General features: G+C 49.3%; 2 long non-coding RNA genes across 2 annotated transcripts in view; both read right to left on the bottom strand.

Moving 5' to 3' along the window:
* Positions 1 to 12,074: 12,074 nt before the first annotated feature.
* The window catches only part of LOC310895213, a 52,868-nt gene continuing 45,983 nt past the window's right edge, over positions 12,075 to 18,959 (bottom strand). Inside the window, exon 8 of the long non-coding RNA XR_014580539.1 lies at positions 12,075 to 12,252. This is a non-coding gene — a long non-coding RNA (uncharacterized lncRNA). The remainder of the gene's footprint in view (positions 12,253 to 18,959) is intronic.
* On the bottom strand, positions 12,261 to 18,959 carry LOC310895216. The gene is made up of 3 exons (XR_014580544.1): positions 17,941 to 18,959; positions 17,691 to 17,834; positions 12,261 to 17,562 (listed from the first exon to the last, which is right to left on the bottom strand). It is a non-coding gene; the product is annotated as an uncharacterized lncRNA (long non-coding RNA).

The raw sequence follows: 18,959 nt of genomic DNA on the forward strand, positions 1-18,959 counted from the left end.
ACAACCAGGCAATCTTTTGTAATTACTTCTAAAGCAACACCCATCCCTTGACAGAGCTAACAGTGTATTGTAACATCAGCCCTTACATTTCAGTCTCACACATAACATCTGCCTCTGTCTTGCAGAGCTCTGGCCCACTGCAACTCCATTACCCAAGCCAACCTCCCCAAATTAATATTGAACATCTGTCTGAATCCCTTATAAAAGTTTCTTTCCATTGGTCGCACACTGGAAAAGGCTCCCCAGGGACGTAGTCACTGCACCAAGCCTGTCTGAATTTAAAAAGCAATTAGACTGTGCACTTAGTCACATGGTCTAAACTTTGGGCAGACCTGTGCGGTGCCAAGAGTTGGATTTGATGATCCTTATGGGTCCCTTCCAACTCGGGATATTCTATGATTCTATGATTCTATGATTACCAGCCTCACCACCAGGAAAACTGAAGAAATGGTCACAGAAAAAGAAAACGCGTTTCACATGTCCCAGGAACACGGTACCATACACTGGAAGAAATACCTAAGTTCCCAAGATATAGGATGTGATGTTTAGATTGGATATTGGGAATAATTTCTTCATGGAGAGGATGGTCAAGCATTGGAACAGGCTGCCCAGGGAAGTGGTGGATATGGCACTAAGGGGCATGGTTTAGTGATGGGATTTGGTAGATCAGGTTGATGGTTGGACCTGGTGATCTTGAAGGTCTTTTCCAACCTAAATGATGCTATGGTTCTATGGAGAAGCCACTGGCTAGGTACATGTTCTGCAGAGCAGGCTCAGGGTCATACACTGAAAGTCATCCAGCACTGCAACACCATTATGAAAAAGGCAAACAACATGCTGGATGTATAAACAGGAGAAAATCCCTCAGGACAAGTGAAGTAATACGTCCACCGTGGGCTAGCCAGGCCTAAGCTAGACTGCCATCCAGTTTTGGATGCAATGCTTCAAAACCAACCAACTGGAAAGAGTCCAGGAGAGACAAATGAGATCGATCAGAGGTTTAGAAAACACAGTCAGTGACGAAGGACTGGAAGAATTGCATCTCTCCAATAATATCCCAATCAATATAAAATTGCTGGAAGTACAGTCACCCACAGAAGTCTATTTTTGATAGCCACAGTGCAACAGGATGCCCAGAGTGCCAGCATTCACACAAGTAGTGTGACGACAATGCCAGGCAGTTTGCGAATGTCTCCAACTTTCAGTCACTTTGTGTGGCAACTGAGAAGAGAAATCAAGCAGTGAGATAAAATGTCTGTGATTCTTGTCACAAAATGTCCAAACTTTCAGTCATTTCATGAGTAAAACGTTTTCCGAAGTTAAAGAAAACTGCACTCATTCCACAAAATTACTTTACGGGATGACTAACCCACATATGAAAATACTTTTAAAAATTATTCTAACCAATTTGTTGTATTACTCTGTCATACTACCTGGGGAGCTTGCAATTGCAGAACCCTGTGGAGACTAAGGAAGGCAGCATGCTTGCTTTGCAAAAGGGCAGAAGACACTAAAAGCTAGTTTACATGATTTGACCACAGAAACCACAGGAGCCTTCGGCCAAATTGAGATCCAAAATGAAATCTTCTGAGTTCAAGCCCACTGCCCTCTCTATCACCACCTACACACATTCCCACCCTCCATACTGTTCTTTTTTACCCGTCAGTATGTATTGCACTGTAACTATAAGTACACATTGCACAGCACAGCATCATATGGGATATAACACAGGTTACCCACCAAAACAGGACTAAATTTAGTCACCTTGCAGGGAAATTGGGATTCAGAGTCCGAGTCGGGGGCTGAAGTCACCTCCCACCACAGCACCCGCAATCTGCTTCAGATTGGGGATTGCCTTTCCTTAATGCCTCACCTGGCATGTAGGCACAAAACAGGCATGGAAAAGGAAAAAAGAAAAAGAAAAAAAGAAAAAGAAAAAGAAATACCAAGAAAAACTTCCAGTTATCACAGCATGGGGCAGAAAAGGCCTGGTTGCTCTCTGTTCAATCCTTGTTTGGCTGGAGGCATGTGTGTGCACCACTTTCATTTCCTCTCCTCCTCTCTCTTTCGCTCTCTCTCTCACACACACACATACATTTTCCTGCAGCAGGCTGCCTGGCACTCCTCATTTTCTGCCTACAGCAAGCAGCCTCTCTGATACTAAAAAAGAAAAAGAAAAAAAAAAAAAAGAGTCAACTGGAGTCAGACTTTCCCTGTCAGCTCTCCTTTGGTGCCAGCCGGTCCCTGTGACCAGAGCCACTGCCTGCAGTTTGGCGGTACGCAGGCCGAGTGCCGACAGTGCCGCGGACGGTGGGGCACCCAGGCTGGGGAGGATAAAGTTAACTCAGCTCCTTCAGCACAGCCTGCAGGGTAGATGGATTGCTATGCAGACGCAGATGCATCCCAAATTTCTAAGCCTGCCAGTCAGCCTCAGGATTCTCCACTGATGCATCCCCAGAGAAATCTGAAAAAATAACTGATCTCATGAAAGTAGCCTATTGGTGCTAACTTTCAAAAGGCTTCTTCCTCTGTTTATGCCGACAAATGCAAAGGCTCTCCCCACAGCCATCGCGACAGTCTTGCCCCTTCAGGACCCCGGGGCTGCTGAGGTGGAGGTGTGGATTTATGGCGCTGGCTTTTTCAGGGTATAATGCTGAGCCTCAGGGATCAAGGGTTATGACATTTTTATGGCCTCTCCTCTCCCCCCCATATGAATATGAAGCAACCGTAAGGAAAAACATCTGGTTTCACTTTTCTTTTCTCCACCACTGTTCCCATCTGACAAAACCTTAAAAACTTGCCAGTGCTCTAGTGAGCCGTGTGTGCCAGCAGCCTGCAAGGAGCCAAGGCTTTTTTGGTGTCATCACAGCAAGCATACACTGCCCTGGAAGGAACGGCTCCATGGTTGCTCGAAGGCAAGACTAACCAGACCTGGTCCCACTGTTGAGTGCGCTGGCAGCCCTCCTCTGCTGCTCAAGCAGGATGAAGGGCCACTACAAGGCTGCCCTCCATCTTGATCTCATTATAGGCTGCGTCTCCAGAGGGAAGCGCAGGCCACAACGAGGAACGCGGTGAGAGGAAGTGACCCCTGCTAAGCCCAGGGAAAAACAGCAGCGAGGAGGAGAAGTCCTGCCGCCCTACTCACTTTGGGTTTCATCCGTCGCAGATGCTCCTCAAGAGGCTTTCTGCAGGGTGGCAAAATGGCGGGATAAGGGAGGTGGGCCTAAAAATCCAGGTGGAGGCCTCCGACTCATGGGACCTGCCTGGACCACTGCTTGTGCCACGGGCTCCAAGGCCAGTCTGGCAAAGGTGGCCAAGAGCAGTGTCCACAGGTGGACACACAGTAACATTGACACTGTGTAATCTCTTTCCTCAAGTTATCTTATTTATCTGAGGAAAGACGAAATCAAAATATTTCAAAGAATTTGAAAGCCTTTCTCCCTGATCTAAAGGAGGGGAAGGCATAATGCAGCAGGCAAAGTGCACCAGCTCTGGAAAACCTCCAGAAATAATCTCGCTTTCAGCTTCCCATCTCAGGGTTCAAATGCCCCGAGGAAGTCAGGTGGACTATACCAGGTAATACATACCCTATATGTTAGGATACGCCTAATAAAAGAGGGACAACTTAAAAGAAGCACCATGTGCTGTCCCCCAGGTATGCGCTGTTGAGTACCACCAGCTGCTGAGGAGGCCATGGGACATGAGGGATGTTAGTGTTCCAGGGCTGCATGGCAATGAAGACCTCAAGTCAGGCATCAGAAACAAATATTAGAAACACTGGGGCACCTGAATAATGAAACTGGCCTCCAAGGAAGGTTTCTGAGGGACAGGAACCCCAAGGGTTCACAGAGAAGGATTTTCACCATCAGGATGCATGAAGAAAATTTCTGGGCTGCAAGAGAAGACCCAGGGTATTGTTTTCCATTTTCTTGCTCTCATTTTGACTGCCCTTCTTGACTATGCCAACACCACTCCCTCCTCTTATTCTTTTTCTTTGTTTACTTAACTTTTTCTCCCCGTAGCAACTGCATAAAGATGAAGCCATCTGATATTTCCAAGTAACCAAGACCATTATTCACCGAAGGCACTGGCCTGGATCCTAATTACCGCTGGTCTCAACACAAGAGTAGCACACAGCTGTAAATATCTCTGTACAGTATTCCTCTCGTGTCAGGCTGACCCTAATTCTTACAAGTCTCCTGGGGTAACAAATAAAACTTCGACACTGAGCTACCAGAGAAAACAGGCATGCTAGGTACACTTTGGAAGGAAAAACAACAGCAAGAGAGGAGACTAGGTGCAAATACAGTTTTGTACCCCTTTCCAAGGCATGCAAAGGGGAAGCAGGTGAAAGGAGTCAGTAGTCACTAGTATCTGCAGGCCACATGACAGGATGGAAACCTTACAGCTCACTGACATGAGGACAATGAGGACTTTCCGGATCATGTCCCAATGCCCTGCGAATGTTTGTTGAAGAGGCTGGACCATTCCCTTCTCACATCACCCTTCCAAGCATTTTCTCCAGGCATGCTGCTCTTCTGGCATTACATGATTTCTTCACCTTATTTCCCTCTATTCACACAAAGAGCCTGTGTTTCATGCGGACCTTTGTTTGAGGCTAAAGAGCATCAGAATTGCCAGGTAACAGCACTTCACTACGCAGGTGATGGGGTCAGTCAGTGCAAAGCCCTGCTAAGGAGGAGGAGAGTGCTGTGCCTTTCTTCTCTCCTTGCCAGAGGTACAGAAAGGAGAAAAGGACAGGGTAGCAAAACAAGTGACAAAACACAAAGTATGGTGCTTTTTTTTTTTTTTTTTATATCCAGAGCAATGCAAGCATAGTGTAAGATCCTGACTATTTCACAACGGTAAAGACAGTCACTAAAATACCCTTTTTATTTCTTTTCAAAACACAGTTCCCATCAGACATGCTGGGAAAAGAGTCCAGTTTGTCACCAGCTCCCCAGAGGGTTAGGCACTTGTAACACTCCCTCATCTTTTATTGTCCTTATTCTTCAAACCCTGCCCATCGCCTGGGTGATTTTACACTGCCCTTCTGCTCTCCTTCCCATCCATCACAGGGCATTTCCCTTTCCCTCTCGCTTCCTCCTCTTCTCTGGTCTGCTCTTGCATTCCAGCTTCCCCCACTCACCCCCAAAGTTTGTTGGGAGAGCAGCATTCCTCCCGTGCCTTCAGTCCCTCAGCCCACGTGGCTGCCTGCGTCCAGCCAGCAGCTCCCACCCTGGCAGCAGGGCTGCAGGAGCCTAAACCTGCTGCTTCTGGCAGCTGGGCTGATTTAGCTGAGCAGAAGAGACGAAACTTTGGCAAGAGGTTTCAGCCTAACAAGCGGAGGTGAAGAAGGCACAGTGCAAAAGTCCACTGCTGCATACCAGGAGGTAGAAATCAGTACAGCTGGTACCATGTGCTCAGCTCTCAGCCAAAGTCCTTTCTCTCAAGGTTGTGCTGGCAGACTGCAAAAACAATGACTGAAAGCTCAGCATGGGAGTGAGCAAAGGGGAACTTGCCCCAGAAGAAAGAATTTGCAAGGAGGAAAGCTTTAGCGTATTTTGTTTAGAAGTCAAGCCCTTGGCAGGAACTTGTGAAGAGGAAGAATGTTGATCCAATATACACCTAATGTTCTTTAATGCATGTGTGTATTTCTCCCAGCCTTTCCACAAAAGTGCTCGCTTTAAGACTCAGTTCTTAATGAGTGGCATTGTGGAAAGACACCCTCATCTGCTTCAAGACAGGCTATATGCTGCAAATTAAGACATACTGCAAGAAGATTTTTACCAGGAACAAGTATTTCCCACTACTCTGGATGGCTGCTATGCCACAATGCATTCTCCCTGGCACACTAGAGTGGATAAATATTCCCGAGAATAAGGCTTGTGAACCTCGGATCCTCATTTCTTGGCAAGAGGGCATCCCAATCCTGGGTAGTGCTGTGTGTGCACGACTGGCTTCTTGTGTGCTGGCCAGAGGAAAGAGATACAGGGTCATATAAATAATAGTTATTAGAAAGTGACGGGCAGCCAACACAGTGAAACCTGCATCCAGGACTGCAGACACATCCCCCGTGCTAACTAGCTGCCTCTCAAGATGGCTCAAGATTTCCACGGCCATGCTGTTCGATCTCTCATTCAAGTGCCACGTCTACGGGGCAAACACATTCCCTCCATTCCCAGATGCCAAGTTTCACTCCAGCATGTCCAAACCACTGCCCGGCGCTGCAGCACTCTTTTCCAACGGAACTCTTCCCCCCTCCCTCCCTCCCTCCCTCCCTCCCTCCCTCCCTCCTGCAGGTCCTACTGGTGGCAGCTCGAGGCTGTCTAACGCCACCCTCCCTGCTTGATAACAGCAAGAACCAGGATTTCCTGGTATGCCAGAAGCGGGTTTGCCACTCCTGCCTGTGTGAAAAGGGTGGGACAGGAGGTGAAGCAGCCACCGGGTGTTAGGCTCTGGGTCGTGTCTGTGCACCTTGACATCCTGCCAGGCTATAATAGGAGAGACCTGCAGGGAGCAACGTGTGTCAAAGTTGGTAATTTTCCTTCCTGCCTTCGCTCCTCGAAACCGCCTCGACTGGATAAGCGCCCGCCCCGGTCCTTCTTTGGACAGCCAACGAAGCATGCACACTGCGCAAGCGGCTGCCAGCTCCGCTGGAAAATGTACAGACCGAAAGATCACCTGTGACTGCGCAGCCTTGGCATGAGCCCTTCTGCACGTCTGCAACTTGACGCTGCTGCTGCGGCTGTTTTTTTCTCACTGTGCACGCAGCCGGAGGCGCCTCTGGAAACGCTCCCTGCAGCAGGGCGGGTGGCCCCAGTGCTTGCAGCAGCCTGATCCTCCCTGCACTTCTAAGCCCAACTGTGCTATTAGTGCCTCCTCTCCCCTTCCCTCCCCCAGCGATTCCAGCTTCCCCAGCCTGCCACAGTGTCAGTCCGCAGCTGGAAAAGGCATCCCCGGATCATTTGCAGCTGGATCCAAGCCAGATGCGGCAAAGGCTGGAAAGCTCCCTTGCACTCACAGCAAGACCACAGGTGGCTGTGGCTTACACATACCTACTCATGCCCCTGTGCCACGCCAGCGTCTCAGCTCAGACGCAGCCTTGCACATGGGGAGCTGGGCTTGGAGAGCTAACTTGTGCCCTTTTCTGTGTGGCCCCCCAAGCAGAATTACCAAAAATTGCACAAAAGAGCCCCAGTCTCTTGAGGTTTGCAGAGGAGGATGCAAAGCATCCAGGTTAACTGCCTCTTTGGCCTCTTTGGACAAAATTCAGGTGCCACGTCACCTGAGGCTGTCCCACCCCTAGCTGAGGCCAAGCTGGCTTAAGTTTTCATGCAAAGAAAACCGATAAGCTTGCCTGGCTGGCAATCTTTGAGCTCCCAGAGTTGTCAAAGCAGATCTGCTTTGCCTGTCCTCCTGCCTCCCCCAGCCCTGCACGCTGCCTTCTCCTCTCCAGCTACTCACAGATGCATGTGGCCAATTTTCCACTTTCTAAACCCCTACAAAAATGTAGGGTTTGCAGTTTATTCACCTGACTTTTAATTCCAGGGAAAATGGGGCACATCGGTGGCGTCAGCACGTTCCTGGTTTCAGGTTTTCTTCTCACAGTGATGCTTGCCACTGGGCTGGTTTGAGAGCTGGGAGCGGGGTGTCTGGTGGTCCCCTGGCAGCAGCAGGGAGGACCACGTACTTGCTACCAACTAATTCAGACAATTTATTCTAAAACGCTATATCAAGACAGGCACAGCGTGAACAGAGAAGTGCAAACCCGCAGAGATCTAGAAGGCACTCCAAGCTGGGTATTGCTTTATTCTTCTGTCTGCCTCTGTTGTCTGTGTGGGTGATTCAGAAAACCCTGTTTAATAAGACTCAGCTCCTGCCATCTGTTAAGTGGGGTGCTATAGGGACTGGCTATTGTAATGCATTGCACAACAGAATCGCCTGTGATTTAGTGTACTTTGTGCAACATGTCCCGTTGCCATCGCTCACGGGTATCAGGGTGAGGCTTGAAGGATCCTTTTCTCTTTGGGGCACAGTGACTCACTGCGGTGGATGAGTGGGCCACGTCGACCCTCTGCATCCCCCCAGCTCTGAGTCAGAGGCTCTGATTACAGGGACATGTTTAGGATTACAGTCAAGCACTTGCCCAGAAACCTCCTTCTCTCTTAGCTCTGCCAGCATTGCTGCTAACGGAGCTTTTGTGCTCTCTCAGACGAAGCGGAAAGGATGGAAATTCAGGAACCCTCCGGATGGCCTGCAACTGTATACCCAGATGTCAGATCAAAGGTACCAATTGATCAGCTGGGCCGGTGACACCCAGTCACATAGTGATGGGATGACATAATCACATCCTTTCTCATGCCTTAATAGTAAAATAAAAATTTTTACTGGCAGTTGGTGTAGGTGGGTGTTCTGCAAGATGTCTGGCTGTGCGGCATGGGCCCTCCCGATGGCAGGGAGCAGAGGCATCGCTTTACAAACCTTTGGAGACAATGTGCTTTGCACTTTTTGAGGCAGTCATGTGTCTGGCTGTTGTGGTGAGACAGTAACCTTATTTCTTGAGAGCATCACTCCATCCCTGCAGAATGCCCTCGCAGCGCAAGAAGAGCCCAAGCGATGGGGTGGCACAGGACCACCCAGACCCTCAAGGCTGAACTCCTCCTGATGCTGGAAGTTAGGGACAGTGAGAACAGAGGTGGCTGAGCCCCTGCTCCTGGTAAGGTGTTTTCTCTCACCCCCTCAAAATGTGTGGGACAAAATCCCCAGCTAACTGGTCGCTGCCATTTTGGAAGAACATCTGCAGTGTCCCTGGGGGAGGCATACCCTGCTCTGCACGGGAAGCACATCCCTTTGTGTTTCAGCATGTCACCCGGGCTGCTGCTGCTGAAGTACCTGACCTGGTTTTACAGGGATGGATACAGTCACGCACAAGCATCAGAATTTGGGAAGTGACTCAGAAAGTCAGCTATAGGCACTAATGAAATGCATTTAAAAAAAAAAAAAAAAGATAGAGGAAGGGCTGACATCAAAGTGAGCAATGGAGGACCCAGAAAGCAGTGGATTTAACACTTGGTCGACAGAATGAATTATGGGGAAGGAGCTGTGAGTGTGTTTCCATGAAGCTGTTCCTCCGGCACAGCTGGAAGCTCAGCAGTTCATGAGATGTTGCAGAGGACCTGGTTGCACCATACCTCTCCACCTCTTGCTCAAGCTCCCCAGGTGAGCGCCTGGCTTTGGTTCCTGCAGCACCGCGCCGTGTGAGTGCGTATCCGCCAGGGACAGGCGTGTTGGTGCCTGCTGCCAGCCCGCTGCCTTCGCCTCCCCGCAGGGGGAAGAGGGGAGGAAGAGGAGGAATTGCTGGGCTTGCATTGCACAGCTGCCTGCATGACCCACATCCCTGCACCCATCCCACAGCTCAGCCTCTCAGGCACAGCATGGGAAGCACCGGGGAGCACCTACGCAGCCTGTTCCCTGTGCTGCAGCCACCCCAGTGACGGCGAAGGTCAGTTTGTAGCAGGAAAGGAAGTTTACTTTCAGGGAGTTCAGCTTTCCAACACCAGCAACAAGCATGGCTGAAAAACAAAAGGCCAGAGGGTGGGAGGAAACACATTTAAGAAGCTTCCTATGTGCAAAACCAGCTGAGCTTTCTCAGTCAGCAGAAGATGCTGCATCCCTCTCCCCTTGGTCAAAGGCATGCTGCGGTCTGGCAGATGCCTGTGCCAGAGTGTTATCTCCCATCTCTCACAGATGCCTGCGAGCAGGCAGCTGTAAATCAGGGTAACTTGGAGCTGTGCCCCCAGGAGTACTGCTGTGCTGGCACCATGGTGCTCTAAGCACAGGACCGATGCCCAGAGCGTGTTCGCTGGATATGCAGAGGTTGTCTGCAGGCTCTCACCACGTCCCTCGTGGCTGGGAGAAATAACAGGCGCCATTCCTTCTGGCATGGAGGTAAAGGAGCAGATGCGCAGGGACGTGGTTTTTTTTGAACTTACTATCCTGAGGCTTACTCTGCATCTGTGCTGCCGGTGATACCCTGACCAAATCTGAGAGAAATGACAGCTGTGTCTAGGGAAACACCCTCTTTCCAAACATTGGCATCTTCCCCAGACATCTCCGCTTGATCTCTATGGCTCCTTGTTTTGTTGCATCTTGCTACAGAAGGCACCAAGATGGCAGCCCAAGAGCTGAAAGAGTTTGTCAGCTACTGCTGTAGCAGCGAGCTAGTGTTGGAGTGCTGTCACACTGGGGAATTGTGTTTTCTCAGGGAAAGAAGCAACAAACATAGCATCTCCACAGCCATGAGGGAAAACAGATCATGTCCTGAAGTCATTCTCTCCCCAGCAGTTCCCATCACTGGGTCTGAAGCAGCAGAAGAGAGAGGGCTCATCTGGGCACTGAGGGAGAGGGGATGGTTTAAAAGTACGTCCATCCCCAGCCAAACAACCCCAATGGACACAAACTGGGAAAAGAGGCACAAAACATGCTGAGCTCCCCAGCTGAGCTCACCACTGGACATCACAGACCTGGGTGTGTGAGTGGTACCTCACACACATCTGTGCTGTGCCAGCAGAGCATAGGGCAAATAGTGTGGGGTGAGAAAGCGTGTGCTTGCCAAAGGACCAAGCTCAGCAAAGAGCAAGGCATTGCCCCAAGGAAGAAGGAGGGGTAAGGAAAGGATGCACGGAGGAAAAAAAGCAGAAAGATACAGCAAAGCAGCATCATGGAGAAGCACCAGGTCCAAGGAGGAGAGAGTGAACAGTGACACCACGAGGCATGATGCAGGAGAAAGAAGGACCACATGGATGGGAAGGAGTGAGCCATAGCTGAGGCTTCCAGAAAACAAGCTGAGAAAAGGTGAGAAAGGCTGATGAAAATATAGTGGGTGCAGTACGGGGGCTGGCAGTGAAGGCTGCGGAGATGAGAAAGGTCACTTTGTGGGGTGAAAGAATTGACCTGGCCATACAAGGATGTCAGACCCACTCAAGAAACTGAAGTACTGAAGGTACAGTTCATCTCATCCCAAAGCAGATATCAGCTACTTCATGCATCCACTTCTCTCTGAGAAGAGGACCTACAGTAACTATGCCAGAAAAAGATGACTGCACTGCACAGATCAAATTCCAGTGGATGAATCCTTCTGTCTAACAACTCTCTGCTCTTGGGTGGCAAGCAGAAGGGCAGAGCTTTGGATGAGGGTTGCATCTGCATGTTTGAGGGTGATCTCCTGGGAAATTTTCCCCAGGCCTGAGCGTTACCCAAGGAAACATGAGTAGGTTTCTATGCTGCTTCACTCCCAAACTTGTCAGTGGGGAGGGCTCTCCCGAGGAAACTCCACAGGTGGGTTTCACTTTTGCTGGCAGCACCCATCTTGCACGTGTACTTCCGCAGGCAGTGATGTCCAGGAGGACAAACCATGAGGGACAGCGGTACCTCACCCAGCCCACGGCTGCAGCACAGCAGTGATGCCCACAGGAGTGGGATTAGCCCCCCATGTGGCCACGTGAAGTGGGCTTGGGCATCTCTCAAACAGGGTGCCATCTAGGCCCTGGCTTGGGAAGCCTGCTGAGTTAGCCACTGCCATCGTCCTCTCCTCCCTGCTCTGTGTGCGGGTGAGTCAGTGCAGCATGGGCAGCTGCTGGTGTCCTCAGAGTCACCTGAGTCCCACACAGCCTGCTGCGAGCCCTGCTCACAGGACAGTGGGGACTGATCTCCTTACGGTGATTAACAACAGCCCTTCACATGCCTTGAGGTCACAGGGAGCTTTTCCACAGGCTTGGCTCCAGCCCTAGGGCAGCGAGATGCTCTTCCCACTCTTTTTCCCACATTGGTGCAAGGGAGGAATCACCCCTCTGCCCTGGGCTGGGTCCTGTGTCTCCCCCAGCTCCCCACGCCATACAGCCCCTGCACAGCACAAAGGGATGCTGCAATATCAGCCAAACCAGGCCAGCCAATATGGAAAAAAAAGGAGGACACACAGGTGACTGAGAGACCAGCAATGCACACAGCGGTGTCTCGAAACCTCGGCATGGCTCTTTGGAAAGCTTACAAGGGGGTGGGAGGTGGAGGAAGTGTTTTCAACATTCCTTTATTAATAATATATGAAGAAAAATACCCTGAAATAATATGGTCGAGATCGGCAGTAGTTCTGGGGAGCTTGCCAGCTCCTCCTCCTGATCCTTCTGACCGATAGCAGCTGGAGGCAATGGGGACAACATCTCAGCCATGGTGACTTCTGAGTTATGCTTGGTGCTGTCAGGAGAGAGAGCGCAGGAAAGGGCTTAGATTTCAAGGCACGTAGCAAGTTCGGTTTAAGATGGGCTTAGATCTTGGCAAGGTTGGGACCTTTCAGTCCAGGTCCTGGATGCATGCAGAGGCCCCTGTGAAGCCCCGACTACAGCAGAGATTTAATCCAGCTCCCAAGATGTTGCATAAAGGTACAAAAACATGAGCTTTGGTACTAGCTCACCATCTGCCTCTAGGTACATGTAACAACACAGTAAATACCACTTGCATGTATTCGCAGATTTAATGGTCAGATAAGTGGTAAGGACGGTATGGAAAAGGTCTGCTTAGGAACAAGCAATATTAAAAACAGGCATCTCCATCTTTGCTACTACCACTACTTTGTAAGGGAAATAACGCTTCCATTGTTTAGGCCGTAAGTGGTCACTACAGAGGGTAAAAATAATTAGGGAGGACTTAATAGGAGGAATGTTATTTATCTTTATAATGTTTCTACAGCCTCGCCTGTGCTCAGGTGTTGCCACTGCACCCATCTCAAAGGATGTTAGCTACAAGAGAAAGAAGAGATTACAAAGAGAGATTACAAAAATGGTGTGGAAAGAGGTGGAAAGGACTTGTGGAAAAATCTTTTACACCATAGGCCATCTCGCATGGCTTGTTATAGAAGACTGAACACACTCAAGACTAGGGGAGGTCAAAACAACCTACAACCTTCTACAGAAAAGGCTAGTAAAACATTTCTGTCTGTCCATTTCTTATGGCCCAGAGACAACTTCACCAGCTTTAACTGTTTTTCTTAGACTGCACAGACAACCTGCCCCAAGACACACCTCATGCCACAGGCTTAGGACCCAGCACAGGGCATCACATGCAGATGGACAGTCATAGCTTTGCCAGTTAGACATGAGCCCTCAGGTTTCATAATATGGCACCAGACACTGCATGATGGTTAGGAAGAAGGTCCCCCTGCAGGCAACCAAACCCTTAAGTGTCTGATATGAAGCTTTTTGTCTTGGCCTGAAAGCCCTGGGGTGCTCAGCACTGCCCAAAACAGGCTGCTTGCTGCTGCCTTAATCCAGCACAGCACTTCTGCCCTTCCACAGGCTTCACATGGGAACAAAACAGACTGTTCACTTTGCCCACGTTGGTATGTCCCTTTACCTTCAGCCTGGGCTTTTACTTCTGTTTTCTGAGAGATGCTGTTTTCAGAGGAGAAGTGCAAGCCCATTTTCCACAACCATCTCAGCATTCGCAGTCTGGGCCAGCTTTCAAAAAGGTGGTCAGGCACTGGCAAAGCACCTGAACGAGTACAGGCTGAAGAGCTGGCCATGAGCATTACAGTGGGATCTGGCAGAGGGCAAATTCCTTTATAAGTGCAGCAGCATCAGCCTGCTCAGAATAAAAGGCAGAGCCTCAAAATGAGTCATGTTTGAAACACTGGATGGAAGATGAGGAGAGTTATGTTTTAACGTCTTTGATGTGGGAGTGTGGACAACACTTCCCTGTGATGGCAAGGACAAATTTCCTGACTTCTGCTTAACACAAGAGATATGGAGTCAATGACCATGGCTGAGACTTATCTGTATTGCAGTATCACCTAGGCTATTAACTGTAATAATTACTGCTCGTCTCCTCTAGAAAAAAATTCTCTGTATACAGAAAGGTTTTCTTATGTGGCAGCATATGACAGATCATACACTTTCAAGATGTGCTTCTCCTCTAGATGTAGCCAAATCCTCAGGGAGAGTTTTGTTCATCCTTTGTATTGCTGTGGGGGCTGTCACTGGTGCCTGGTTCTTCCTGCCCCTAGAATCGATCACTTCTTTTTGCAGCTTGCTTGTGACTGCTTCCCTTTACTCCTGGCTTAGCCTAGCTCCCAAATACAGGGGACCACTTCCCTTTCTGCTGGGGGACAGTTCCACTTTCTCACTCTCACGTGCTAGCAGACTCTGGTTGCATTTAGGTTCCCAGTTCTGCACAGGGACAAGGTTTTCAAATTATAAGATGTCCCCGTGGAAGCTTCACCATGTTTGAGAGGGTGTTAGTATTCATACAAGTCAGGGAAGCCCTTACTGGAAAAGAAAAAACAACCACACTTTTGTTCCTACTTCTTGACAGTGTCCCTTTAACAGCACTCAACAGCTGTTAAATGGGATAATCGCCTGTTATCCTCATGTCACTAATTCAAATGCTAATGGCTCTCAGTGCATAAGAGGTTATTCAGCCATCCGGCACCCCAGGTACACTGTGCATGAGGAGGATGCTGAAGTGATTAAGCTTCCTTCTGGGACTCTAGACACATTTAAAAGAAATACTTCCAGATGAACTTGGAGAAGAGATGATGGCCAAGACGGAAAGGAAAATTGGGCCATGAGGATGCTGGCAGGAAGGATTTGCACGTTTTGATGCCTCCAGGGTGCTCCATTCATCCCCATGGAGAGAGACCCCATGCCTGCTCCAGCCTGAGTGCACCCCCCTCTGCCAGCAGATTTAACCAAGGCTGAATTTGATTTCCAAACGCATGACCACTACTCATGCAGTGGTAGAGCTCAGAAAGCCCAATTAAGGGTCATCATTTCACTGTCCTGGATAAACTGCTGTCCCAGCAGCACACTGTCCTAGCAGCACAACTCTTGCTATCAATCTGGAAAGAGAGATGCCTCTTTCCAATGGCTGGCTCGCTATTAGCAGGTGACAACAGGCTCAGTGTACCTCCAGCCACCCAATGCAGAGTGCCATGCCGCAGGGCCAACAGCCTGCTGCTGCTTACCTCTGTAGCAGGAAAGAGGCTGTAAAAGGCAGCAGCAAATCCTTAAAATCAACACCGATTTTATGGAGCAGAGGTTGGAACTGGATCTGCATGTGTGTGTATACCAAATGCAGATCGGTGTATGCATTGATATGTCATGTCTACTATCTCTCAGGTAGTGAGAGAAGAAGCTACAAAGATACATAGCATCTCTGACACAGTAATAACCACGGATTGTGTAGATGCACTGTTAAACAGGTCACACTAGTACCTGTCAATGGCCTACTCAGCACAAGAGTAGAGACAGAGTTAAGCCTGAAACTCTCCTGTGGTGAAGCTGCTGATAATACAGGGCCCACGAGGCAGTAGGTCTCTGGTGTCTGCTATTGCCTTTAATAAAGACTGTTACCTGTGATGCACAAGGAAAGAAACAGCAGTGAATTTGTTTTCTGCCACAGGGGCTGTCAATGTGCCTCACCAGAACCTCTTGATTTCCAAGGAGGATGCCCAGATCCTAGACATTGCTGTCACTTATCTAGAAAGTGGCATGGAGGAGGAGAAAAGGGGAATTAACAGATGAATGTAATACCCTGGACAAGGAGATACAGAAGGTGAGGAGGGTAAATGGCTGGAAAAGAGGACATCTTTTCCACTGCTCAGCCATCCTCACCTGAAAGGCTTGTGACCACATTCTCCAGATGGAGAATGAGCACTCCAGCCTATTTTTCTTTTAATAATCAATGAGCACTCCAGCCTATTTTTCTTTTCAAAAATCTACTTCGGTATCAAAACAGTGGCACACTTCTAAACGTGGTCTTAAACCCATGAAGACCACTATTTTTTAAGGAAATTCACTGGCCAAAGCACCTTCCATTCTCTGCTTTAACTTAAAAGGGATCCTGCATTTAGGCCTTTAGGCCTGAGCTGGCCTTGCATCGCCAACCCCCTCAGTACTCTTTTCCTGGCTGTTCTTACTCCACCTCTTCTGACAAGTTACTTATGGCCAAGGAAAGTTGTTCTCCTTGCACTTTCAAATATATATATTTGATATATATTTATATATACTTAAGTATATATACATATCTGTTGCCATGGCAGTGGTGCAGGTTACAACCAACAATTTTAGGCACACAAAGTTTAAAATGGCAACCAAGTTACAACTTGGTTAACTCCGTGGCTAACAACTCCTTTGTTTCCTTCCGGGACACAAGGAATGGATGCAGCCAGCTAGCTCACGAGCACTGGAAGGCCTCTGCTCCGCAGGCTCAGGGGTGACAACCATGCCACTGCGGCACGTCCCCTCCGTGCAGCTGCAGGCCTGACCCAGTTTCTCCTCGGAGCTGTCATGGCAACCTGCACGGTCACACTTGCACGGTGAAACGTGGATTGCTCGCAGCAGGGAAGGGGGACCCCAAAAAGTGTGGGGGATGAGCGGGAGGGGCCTCATCTTTTTGCTCTGTTTCTTGCATAGCACCTTCTCCCTAGCCATCAGCAAAGCCTGGCTCGATACCGTAGCAGAGAGGTTGGATGCAGGAGAAGGAGAGAGCTGCCACTTATCCTGGTGCTGCTTTTTCCCCCAGGAGGAACCATGTTTGGCCTGGCTTTATACAGAAATGAGGCATATTCAACTGCTTCACATAGCTTGAGGCAGAGGCCGCCTCTCCTTCCCTTCTGTCCCCACAAACGCGAGGCCATTGTCCACCCAGACCAAACGCGGCCCAGAGGCGGCAGCCTCACAGCCATGAAATCTGTCAGAAGAAGGACAAGCAGGACTTTGCCCCAGAAACCTCATCAACCTGAGCAGGAGGGAAAAATGCTCTGCACCATGGGGCAGATGCCCAAAAAATCACTCCGTTGTCACAGGGAGTAAGCAAAGAAAAAAAAAAAAAAAAAAAAAAAAACTGTCTGGGAGGTTTGATTTATAAAGGGAAATGAGCTGTAAGATAGCGTGCCCAGCCTGGCTAAGCAACGGCGAGTGCAAGAAAAGCGAGCAGCAGCCAGCAAGCACCGGAAGGGCCTCAGCAGCAGGGAGAAAGGCACCAGTGTGCTCGGAGGCAGTGAGAAGCACAGAAAGTGCACGCAAAGTAGGAGTGCCGGGATGACATTTGAAAAGGGGAAAAATTCGGCGGAGCAGCAGGAAAAGCTTCCTGACAGCGAGATGTATGTGCTGGAGCCATCCCTCAGGAGCAGCCCTGGAAGCCTCATCACTTGGCATCCGACAAGTGAGCCAGAGGAAAGCTGCAAGTCCTGGAAAGGCCTCATCCGAAGCTCGCTGAAGTCAACAGCCAGGCTTGCATTAACTACAGGAGGTTTGGCTCAGAGACCAACTCTACAGCTATGGACAAGCCTGCAGGGAAGAGAGGAGTTTAGGGAGGTGACCAGGTGGCCCTGGGTCCAGGACAAGCAGTCTGCTCCCAGCAGGAGCCAGGAAGCAAATGGGGATGGAGAAAGAAAGCATCCCTTCTCCTTTAAGGCAGTGTATCTGCCAGCAAGGAGTTGGTCCGCTCTGGCCACAGCGCAGAGTCAGGGCTCAGGCTTCTGTTAGCTTGGGCCCCTGGGAAGGCCTGCTGCCAAAAAAAAAAAAAAAAAAAAAAAAGGCAATTTTGCTTTAGTCAGGGGGTAGGGCATGGGTGGATGGGAAGGAAAAGTGAGGGAAAGAGGGGGTGAAAACACACAAGAGAGAAAACATATGTACTGTGTCTCTGGATGCTGTGCAGCAAGAAGCCAGGCAGGAAGGAGCTCAGGTCTGGGGGAGGAGGCAATGGATACAGGCAGGAGTCACATCCAGAGCAGCTCCAGGGAAAATACTGCTTCCCTCCAAGCAAGGAAGAGCCTTCCCCTGAAAAAATATGTTAAAGACATCCCCAGAGCTTGCTAAGTCACCAGCCCTTCCCACCACAACACATTTCGCCGATGGGAAAAATCCATGCTCAGATTGCCCTTACTCAGGACTGGCATCCCAGCATTTCCTCCACAGCCTGACACTAAATTTCACTTTCTCATCCTGCCCCCCAAACAAAAGCACCTGTGCATGAAGAGCAGCCATGCATTTATGTAGTGAATGGCCAGGTGTGAACAATTAAAGAAGTAACTGAGCTATACACACAGCAGCCCTGAAAGTGCTTGGTGCCTTTGCTATCCATCACTGCTTTTACTACTGTATCCCTTTATTCTGATGCACTGTCCTGTCCATCCAAACTGCAAACTCCACAGGGCAGGAAATGACAGCCTGTGCTATGACCAAGCCAACAGAAATAAATGGATTTAAAGTGGAAAGCCTAATTTAAGAGGAAAGAACATCATAGAGAGGTTGCACATATTTCCAGATCAGGCATCATAAACCCAGGGAAATCAGAGTTAAAGTTATGCCTAAAATAAATTCAAACTTGTTGAAGTGTGGCAATGTGCAACTGAGGCATACAAACAGCCTGAATTCTGCCCTGCAGTGACACATAGCCATATGATTGTGATTAAAATGTTTTAGTACTTGTCCTCCTAGACTAGATTACCCTGATAAATACAACATTTTTTCATATTTCCTTCTCTTGCCCCTCCTCCAGCAAGCCTGTTCCCCAGGTAGCGACACCAGCACCAATTTCACTGCCTACCAGCAAAAATGATACGTGTCACGGGTCTGTCACATCTGTGACGGGAGCCCCAGGCTAAGCCTTGTCTCAGAAATCGTGTCCCTGCTGCCACCAGGCCCCCAGGCGCTGGGAGAGGAGCTGCACCCTGCATCAGAGCAGTGCTCACTGCTGCTGAGGAGAAGGGAAGGCTTTCCCTCACGCCTTGTATACCGCTGTAATCGACACCCACCTATTTATTTTATGAGCTCATTAAAACCTAGGTTTTTAAGTGCCAAGAAAATAAAAGGGAAACAAAGAAAAATCATCTGGATAAACAATTACGGCTTTTTGTCAAGGACTCAGAAGCTAATCGAGTCCAGATCTGTTCCACACTCACA

Source organism: Anser anser, assembly GCF_964211835.1.
Source record: "Anser anser genome assembly, chromosome: 2".
Lineage (NCBI taxonomy): Eukaryota > Metazoa > Chordata > Aves > Anseriformes > Anatidae > Anser > Anser anser.